The sequence below is a fragment of the Alosa pseudoharengus genome, unplaced genomic scaffold (genome assembly GCF_046254945.1).
Source record: "Alosa pseudoharengus isolate Yale_2024_CS ecotype anadromous, Long Island Sound unplaced genomic scaffold, YU_APseudo_1.1 YU_APseudo_1.1_scf_217, whole genome shotgun sequence".
NCBI lineage: Eukaryota > Metazoa > Chordata > Actinopteri > Clupeiformes > Clupeidae > Alosa > Alosa pseudoharengus.
In genome coordinates, this window is record NW_027468679.1 from 22,501 (window position 1) to 32,703 (window position 10,203).

Genomic DNA, 10,203 nt, shown 5'->3' on the forward strand with positions numbered 1-10,203 from the left:
CTGGGTTCTGCTGAGGTGGGCACTACCCACCCTCGGCCCACATGCTCTTTGCCCTTGTTTGCTTTCTCTGCCAACCCACTGTTCACCCTACAGCGCACAACCACAAACACGTGGGCGCGTGGTTGTATTATGTGTCTTGTGAACGCAGACAAGCATAACAGGCTCCACGCTCTTTAAGCAGCAATTATATTTATCAGCTTGACTGGCGGGGTGGACTATTGTTCAAAGATGGGTTTCACCTGTGAAATGTGCACCCTCTCTCTGTCTCTCTCTCTCTCTCTGTGTCTTTCTCTCGCTCTATTTCTCTATTTCTCTCTCTCTCTCCCTAATTCTTTCTCTTTATTTCTTTCTCTTTCTGTCTCTATTTTCTCTCTCTCTCTCTCTCTCTATCTCTGTCTCTCTCACTCTCTCATGAGCATTGAGAAACTAAATGAAACCAAGAAGGCGAAAAAGGTGATTTCGCTCAGAAGTAGCTGTTTTCATAAACACGTTTCATGGGTCAAGCCACTACTCGACTGACGGAATCCCCTCATAGGCCCCTCATGCGATTCGGGTGTTGCCTTTCAAAGCCGGTGGGAGTCGCGGCGGGTCGGCTCTGGGTAACGGCTGGACCCTATCCGGTGTCGGGTGTCGGCGTAAAACAATGGTGAGATGTGTGCTGCTTTAACCTCTGACCCCCTGCTGAGCTGACCTCTCCACTCCTTCCTTCCCGTGTGCAGGAGAGGCCTACATGCGACTGAACAAGCTGCCGGAGGCTGAGCACTGGTACCGGGAGTCTCTGCGCGCCAAACCGGACCACATCCCCGCTCACCTCACCTACGGCAAGCTCCTGGCCATGACGGTAAGAACGCTGGAAAAGGGTCTCTCTTATGCCCTGAAGGTTTATAGGATTACTAGGGTCAGTGCAGTGGACAGCTCAAATACATTTGTAAACATATCAGATACTAACCCTAAACAAAACACTATATACATTAGTATAGCAGGGTAGTAACATATAGCATGGGCTTATAGAGAATATTGTTTACTGTATACTGTGTACTGTAGCAGCATAAAGCAAAAGCCATAGTCTAATCTAAAACTCTGTAGGGACAAGCCTCTGCTAACGGAGGAGAGGACACAACAGCAGATCTACTGGTGCTGGGAGTATATTGTGTATCAGCTTGATTCAGTTTGCAGAGAGAGAGAGAGAGACAGAGAGAGAGAGAGAGAGAGAGAGACAGAGAGAGAGAAAGAGAGAGAGAGAGGTGTATTGTAATGTGCTTCCTGTGGTGCTGGACTGTGAGACTCCAGTGTTGCTGACATGGACGTGTTGGGGTGCCTTTACCTCCAGGCCTACTGCCACACAGGCAAACCAGTCTGGACAGCCAATGATGGATGCACACACACACACACACACACACACACATCACAGACACACATTACACGTTCACTATGCCCTGTTAGAGTGAGAAGTCCCCTAGTTTAAAGTTTCATGGACTCCACTCCTCTCTGGGTCTCTCACTTTCTTTTGCTGCGTGTGTGCGTGTGTGTGTGTGTGTGTGTGTGGGTGTGTGTGTGTTGGGCAGGGTAGGGGGACTGTGGCCTTCCTGTGCTGTCTCCTCTCATTTCCATGGCAGCGTGGGCTGTAGAGTTTAGTTGGGCCCAGGTTGCCCTGACCTCTTAGGGTAAATAAAGAAGATGACAGAACTGATTTTATCGACCCTCTCATGCCACCCTGTGTGTGTGTGTGTGTGTGTGAGTGAATGAGAGAGAGAGAGTGTGTCTGTCTGTCTGTCTGTCTGTCTGCCTGTCTGTCTGTGTGTGTGCGTATGAGAGAGAGTGATAGGATGTGTTTGTGTGTGTGTGTGTGTCTCTAGCACCTCATTAGAGTGTGTGTCAAATGTGAATCAGGGAGATGGAAGCAGTGTTGGTAAACAGGAGATGGTGCTGATTCGACTTGAGAGGAGGGAAATGTTGCAACATCTGGATGTTATTGGCAGTGAAAAGTAAAGCGTGGCTGTTTTCACACAGTTTATGGTACAAAACTCCACAGAGAACTTGTTTTTATCTCTTTCTTTCTTTCTTTCTTTCTTTCTTTCTAGTCACATTGGTATTTTTCAGAGAGACTATTCATTTTCCCTTCATTTTCAGCCACTCTGCTGTGCCAGAAGTGGTCCAAAAATGCCCTCATGCAGCATGTGGCTTCAACTAATCCTGTTCAGAGCCACGTCCCATGGCTGACTGCTGTCACATCAACTAGGACAAAAATACAAACTTTTTTGTTAAGGTTTAGTGGCCAGTTTGGAACACACACACACACACACACGTACACTCTTTGTGCAAATAAACATTGTGTTTATGCACAAGAAATAAAGATTTATTCTGTTTAGATGTCACGGCGTAACAAGCCACGAGTACATTAGACTCATTTGTTTTGAGCTCCCAATTATGTCAAGGCTGCCCATGCGAGGGACATATAGGCCGTAAATCACTTGCTTGAGCAGATGTTGTTTTCATTTTAAGGGTCCTCTATTGATTTTTGAGGGGAAGTGTTGATGTCGGAGCTGTCAGCCTCACGCTGTGTGCTTGGCATTCGGGGAGAACCGAAATAGAACCCGGGGAAGAGGTTGCGCCCCTTCCACCATCCTCTGGGTGTAAATGATGCCACCTCGCAGGGTGCCAGGGGAGACGGCGGACACTGATTGACGGCCTCTCTGACCTTGAGAAGGGCGTAGACAAACCAAGAGATGGAGGCTGGGCCCGCCGAGACGTCAGGAGAGTGTATTCGCGCTGGACAGTGTTTTAGCTGTTCAGTGTTAAGGGCTGTGCAGTGTTATGAGTGTTTAAATGTTGAGGGCTGTGCGGTGTTATGAGTGTTTAAATGTTGAGGGCTGCGCGGTGTTATGAGTGTTTAAATGTTGAGGGCTGCGCGGTGTTATGAGTGTTTAAATGTTGAGGGCTGTGCGGTGTTATGAGTGTTTAAATGTTGAGGGCTGTGCGGTGTTATGAGTGTTTAAATGTTGAGGGTTCTGCAGTGTTATGAGTGTTCTGCAGTGTTATGAGTGTTCTGCAGTGTAATGAGTGTTTAAATGTTGAGGGTTCTGCAGTGTTATGAGTGTTTAAATGTTGAGGGTTCTGCAGTGTTATGAGGGTTTAAATGTTGAGGGTTCTGCAGTGTTATGAGGGTTCTGCAGTGTTATGAGTGTTTAAGTGTAAGTGTCCGTCCCCCCTTTCTCATCGTGCTGCAACACCCATCAAGAGGTTTAAGAAAACAAAAACAAATATTTTGTTGAGTATATTACCTGACAACTAAGATTACATCATGGTGAATGTAGTTAGCATATGTGTTAGGGGCCCAGAACGCTATTTCCCCATCTCTGTCTTTCCCATAAACACACACAGACACAGACACAGAAACACACCCAAACACACACACACACACACACACACACACACACTCCATTCTGAGTGATGATCCACCAGTGGTCCTGTTTTGGGGTGTAAAGTTCAGCTCCCGGCAGGGGATGGGAGATTGCAGGGTGTGTGTGGGGGTCAGCTCTGAGCCCCTGCAGTGTAGTCCTGTCCTGACTGAGCTCACTGGAGCCTCACCCCTCTCTCCAGCCCCTCTCCTGGATGCGCCTTAATGAGCTCCAGTCATGTCCGGATGGTGGTAATCTAATTCAGACCTCATTCATAAACACCTCTATGAAAACATACACTGTGTCTGTGTCTGTGTCTGTGTGTGTGTGTGTGTGTGTGTGTGTGTGTGTGTGTGTGTGTGTGTGTGTGTGTGTGTGTGTGTGTGTGTGTGTGTGTGTGTGTGTGTGTGTGTGTGTGTGTGTCTAGAGTTAGGGAGCATGTTATTACATCAATGTCAAGCCAAGGTCTTGAAAGGATAGTAAGGTCGGCAGATGGGTTTCTTTGTGGAAACCGCTGGAAATCAATGAAACCTGATGTGTGCATACCCCCACACACATACACACACATACACCCACACACACATGCACAAACACACATACACACACATACACACACACACTTGCACTCTCTCTCTCTCTTTCTCAATTATGCGTGCGCATACACACACACATACACAAACACACACACACACATGCTCACACTGTACAAAACTCACACAGTACAAAATCAACACATTGATATTACATCACAATGTTCTGGTTCATCCAACATAATCTATAGTGATTGATTGCTAAATTGATGGTCTGGCACAGGCTAAAAGTTTGTTAAAAAGTTAATGGAATTTTTGGAAGACACTCCCAGTACCATTCGGTCAAGCCGTATTTTTGACTTCTGAAAACAATCAGTTCTCTCTTGAAATCTTTATCTTTGGTAAATCCCTTTGTTTTGATAAATTAAAATTTGTCAATGTCAAGTCTTGGGCTGCCATCCTGGAACTGACATGTTATGAAAACAGCCAGAAATGCTGATGATAAACTGACAGGGTTTCTCCCCTGGCACCACATAGTTTTCTTTGTTGTGTAAAACAGGGGCATTCTTTGCCAAATCAAGTGAATTTGAATGTGGTAAATTGATTTTAGAATAATTTACTGTCAACTTTCTGGTCTCTATGAGTAAATAAAAATGATTTATTTTTTTATTTTTATTATTACGATCCCAGCTGTCATGCAGCTGTGTGTGTGTGTGTGTGTGTGTGTGTGTGTGTGTGTGTGTGTTTGACAGAGAGAGTGTGAAAGAGAGAGACACTGAGCACAGATGCATGTGTCTGTGTGTGCCACTGTGTTTTTGTGTGAGTGTAATAGGGTGTGAAGACTGTATCCCAACACACACACACACACACACACACACACACACCCTCCTAGGCTGTGGTAAACATTCACTCTGTTAGAGTTCACCCTGCCCTCACTCCAACATTGGCACGTCAGTGTGGAATGTTGAGATGTGATGGGGATGGTATGTTCTGGACGCCCTGATGACCGTGGAGTGTAATGCTTTAGATTGGCTCTTCAGTCTGTTTACAAATTGTCAGTAAAGGCCAAGTCTGGTGTGCCGTGAATGTAGCTGAACATGAAATGAAATGTAAAAGCACGAGAGACTTTTCTTAATCATCTAGACAGAATAAGCCCGTATGTGTGTGTGTGTACGTGCGTGTGTGTGTGTGTTTGTGCATGTGTGTGTGTGCGTGTGTGTGTGCATGCGTGCAGACCTGTGCACACTCCATCAGGTCCTTCCCCATGTGTAATTACAGTGAGAGGAGGCCCATTGTCTGTGTCCATGGTGATGGATGAGCGGGCTGACACTGATTTTGAAATAATGTTAGAGACATGGTCAACAAAGCGGCACAATTAAGCGTTTTAGCACACCGCTCTACAAATCAGCTCGCGTTGAAACACAGACAGGGCCTTCAGCATGGGAATCCCGCAAAGTGTCCCTGCTCTCGGTTTAAATATAATAATCTCTGCAGCAGATGTTCATTCATAATGGGAGCGCAGGCAGCGGGGAAGTGTGTGTCTGTGTCTGTGTGTGTGTGTGTGTGTGTGTGTGTGTGTGTGTGTGTGTGTGTGTGTGTGTGTGTGTGTGTGTGTTGTGAGGGGTTCCATGTGGATGGGGGGTGGAGAGGGAACGTTCACACGCAACACAGCGCTCAGGCAGATGAGTTCATTAGGGCCTATGTGCAGCCAGAACGGCAGCAGGAGAAAAAGAGAGAGAAAGACAGAGAGAGGAAGAGAGAGAGAGGGCAGACTGACTCGTTCTCAACATCCCTTCTTTCCTCGGCAGGGCCAGAAGGCAGAGGCGGAGAGGTACTTCCTAAAGGCCATCCAGCTGGACCCCACCAAAGGAAACTGCTACATGCATTACGGTAAGGCAGCTCTAACACACAGCCATACTAACAGCAGCCCTCATACTCACAAGCACCTGCAGAGCACGTGCATTAGGAACTGAGGCTATATGATATGATATTCTATATGGAGCTGAGGCTATATGATATGCTATGATATTCTATATAGAACTGAGGCTATATGATATGATATTCTATATGGAACTGAGGCGATATGATATGTTATGCTATTCTATATAGAACTGAGGCTAGAGTTGATATTCTAGAGCTGATATGATATTCTATAATGAACTGAGGCTATAAGATATGATATTCTGTATAGAACTGAGGCTATATGATATGATATTCTATTTGAAATGGGCCACCATTGGGTGGATATGGGCGGTCGTCATGCGTTGTCTTTTTGCCTATGCTCTGAAAAATAGATAAACTTACATTCGCTTAAAGACAGAGTGCCTTCGTTTTTTGTCTTGGGTGTTACCAGCTACCTGCCGGGATTCTGTGATGTTAATGTGTGGTGGAGGATTTTGTGTAAAACACACAAGGCATTTGGTCCAGCGTTGATAAATGCACATTCTGACAGGCTCGGACGCAGCTTCCTCTCCCTGGTCTGCTGTAGTAATTAAGATGCGTGTGTGAATGTGCCTCTGTGAGATGAGATGTTATATGTTATTTGCAGACTTCAGCCTTTGGGGTGTTTAGATTACCAATAGGAAGAAGCTAATTCATTAAATTAAATCAAGCAGTCTCTGTGCCCGGACTGTTGGTGCATTACAGGAGCACGCACACACACACGCGCACACACACGCGGCCACACACACACAGACACACACACACAGAGAGACATGCTGAGCTATTTGAAAACCCCAGGACAGTTGACTATGCTTTTGCGCTCACAAACAAGTGGTTCCCATAAAAAAGAATGGCCATAAAAGCATCTCTTGTCGTTTATACACATAATATTTGTTATAACATTTTTATTCATAATAAAAAATAAGTTATTTCCCTGGTGATATTAATCCAAACAGCCATCAGACCAGTGGACGAGATCCTGTTTGTTCAGTCTGTGCTTACTAGTGGGCACACCCCTGACCTTCAGGTTGTTATGGAAACGTGTTCATCAGCAGCCCTCCTGGACACAGGCCCGTTTCCACAGGGATGGGGCAGGTGTGTCCCCCAACTGTGTTCGGAGCAGACCTGTGGAACCAGCCTGTGGACCGAAGTGTTTCTGCAGCCGTGGCTGAATGTTTGGCTCCAGTCCTGCGATACTGGCTGACCTCTTCAGCTATCCGTCTACCTCTCTCTTTCTTTCCTCTCTCTATCTACCACTCTGTTTTTCCACTATCTATCTCTACCTTTCTCCATCTACCTCTCTTTGTCTACCTCTCTCTTTCTTTGCTCTCTCTATCCACCACTCTGTTTTTCCACTATCTATCTCTACCTTTCTCCATCTACCTCTCTGTCTACCTCTCTCTTTCTTTCCTCTCTCTATCCACCACTCTTTTTTCCACTATCTATCTCTACTTTTCTCCATCTACCTCTCTTTGTCTACCTCTCTCTTTCTTTCCTCTCTCTATCTACCACTCTGTTTTTCCACTATCTATCTCTACCTTTCTCCATCTACCTCTCTTTGTCTACCTCTCTTTGTCTACCTTTCTTTCCTCTCAATCTGCCATTCTTTTCCCATTATTTATCTACCTCTCCCTGTCTGCCTCCCTCTGCCTTTCCTCTCTCTGTCTTTCCACTAGCTGCCTTACACTCTCTCTCTCTCTCTCTCTCTCTCTCTCTCTCTCTCTCTCTCTCTCTCTCTCTCTCTCTCTCTCTCCTTCTCTACCTGCTGAGTGTTTGAGGCTAATGGCTAATCCTACGTGTCTGCTGGACGATCTCCGACGGCGGGCTCGCGTAAAAGGCCAGCTGATAAAGATGATCCCTCGCTTCCTCTCTTTGTTCGAGAGGAGCTACAGGATCTGCGGGGAAGCGTGTGTGAACGTGACGCCCGATGCGTGTGCTTCCCGCTCACGGGCCTCGCACTCCACGCTTCGCGCCTCACACGAGAACACTCAGGTCAATCAGCTAGGCTTTATTTCTGTCACACAGTAACAGGCGCTTGCGTAAATATTTCGCTGTAGACCTTGAGGAAAGGTGCTTTGGCTCACGATTGCTTATTTTCACATTCCGTGTTAACCCCTCGACGCTGAAACGGCCCTCTGAAAACATTTCGGCTGAATAAAAGCAGACAGCTTTTATTTTAATTCAAGCTGACTAATTTCCCCGAATGGAAGTGCCATTTATGTTACCCAAGGTCTGCTTGTGAAAAAAATAATAACACTTGTTAAAGAAATAAAAAAAAACACGCTGCCAACAAGTGATGAATGGGTTGTGAAGGAGGAGATTGGTGGTCGTGAGCTGAAATAGCCGGAGCTAGAGCTGCTGTTGGCTCGGAGCAAGGTGAGACGAACCCAAGCCGTCGTTCAAAGTGTCCTCGGCGACCCAGAGGTGTTGAGTAAACGCCGCGAACGTTGTCAGCTGTGGCCGGCCAGCACAGCGTGGCAGGTTGTCTTACCCGCACCCTCTCCCCAAACACACACACACACACACACACTCACACTCACTCACTCACTCACTCACTCACTCTCTCTCTCTCTCTCTCTCTCTCTCTCTCTCTCTCTCTCTCTCTCTCTCTCTCTCTCTCTCTCTCTCTCACACACACTCACACACACACACACACACACACACACACACACACACACACACACACACACACACACACACACACACACAGACTATACAGACTATACAGACTACACGGCCTCCATGGCAGGGCAGCAGGGGCCTAGCGAGGTTCTCTCCTTTCCCCCGTGCTGGCGCTCAGGAAGGTCTCCCTGGTTTGGTCTGCGCTCCGCTCCGCTCCACTGTGCAGCGACTGCAGCAGAAGCTGGACTGGGCTGGAGTGGGGCGCGGTTGGGCTGAGGGAGCTGACCAAAGTCAACAGGGGTTTGATTTCCAGTAAAAACCTGACCCTCCGCAGCCCCTCTCCCACCATTCCTCCCATACACACACACACACACACACACACACACACACAATATCCTCCCAGCTCCCTCTTTTCCTGTTCTCTTATTCCAATACACACACACATATACACACACACACACTCTCTCTCCCACATAAATACACACTCACTCATCACAGACACACACCACCTCTCTCCTGGTGACCGCAGAGGACCCCCAACGCTGCTCCATCCCGTGCGCCCCACTGTAGGAGCCGGGGCGGCCCCCGTTCCAGAGGAAACGCTTATCTGCTCATCTGAATGGAGCAAATGGGCTGTGAGCGGCCCATGCAGGCCGTGCAGGCCAGAGTGTAATCGCACCCTAATATCTTGTGTTGCAGCAAATTATTATTATGGGGGCAAACTAGATTGGCTGCTGCCCCAGGCCAAGAGCAATAACTCTGTCCCTAAAAAAAAAATGTATGCCCTCTCTCTCTCTCTCTCCCTCCTTCTCTCGTTCTCTCTCCCTCTCCCACTCCCTCTCTCGTTCTCTCTCCATCTCCCACTCCCTCTCTCGTTCTCTCTCCCTCTCCCACTCCCTCTCTCGTTCTCTCTCCCTCTCCCACTCCCACTCTCTCTCCCTCTCTCTCTCTCTCCCACTCCCTCTCTCGTTCTCTCTCCCTCTCCCACTCCCTCTCTCCCTCTCTCTCTCCCTCTCTCTCTCCCTCTCCCTCTCTCTCTCTCTCCTCTCGCTCTCTCTCCCTCTCTCTCTCTCCTCTCGCTATCCTTTTTTCTCTCCTGTCTTTTGGCTCGCAGGTCAGTTTTTGTTGGAAGAGTCGCGTTTGCTGGAGGCTGCGGGAATGGCGGAGAAGGCAGCACGCTCTGGACAGCGGGGAGTTTGATGTGGTGTTCAGCGCGGCTCACATGCTCAGGTCGGTCTCCGTTAACCTCGGCACCGCATTTATAAACCCTTTATAAAACCCTTCATAAAGCAGGCTGTTAATGACTTTACAAACTGTTTATGGAGTGAGAAGAGAGAACTGCTGCGATCGCTGGCCGCTGCTCCGGCCGCGTGCTGGCTACAGACTCTCCGTAAAAAAGACAAAGCGTATAAAATATCAATAAATGCCTGGACAAATTAAAGTGAGCTCGGGATATATTAGTCAGATGGTTATGGATATTAGTAAAGGGGTAGGCTATTGCAGTGTTTGTCAGCGGTTGTCAGTGGTTGCCAGTGCCAGTAATGAGGCCGGACTTTAGTTTTGAATTCCCCTCACTAATACACAAACAGGCAGGACTGCAAAAGAGCGCACAAACACGCATACAGGACCTCTTAACACACAGAAGTACTCTGGTCTGTCACAGACACACATGGGCCTGTTAGAGCACTCTCTCTCTCTCTCTCTCTCTCTCT

The 10,203-nt window shown here is 47.5% G+C and overlaps 1 pseudogene; it reads left to right on the forward strand.

Moving 5' to 3' along the window:
• The window catches only part of LOC143138780 (protein O-mannosyl-transferase TMTC2-like), a 21,920-nt pseudogene extending 12,153 nt beyond the window's left edge, over positions 1–9,767 (forward strand).
• The last annotated feature ends 436 nt before the right edge of the window (positions 9,768–10,203 follow it).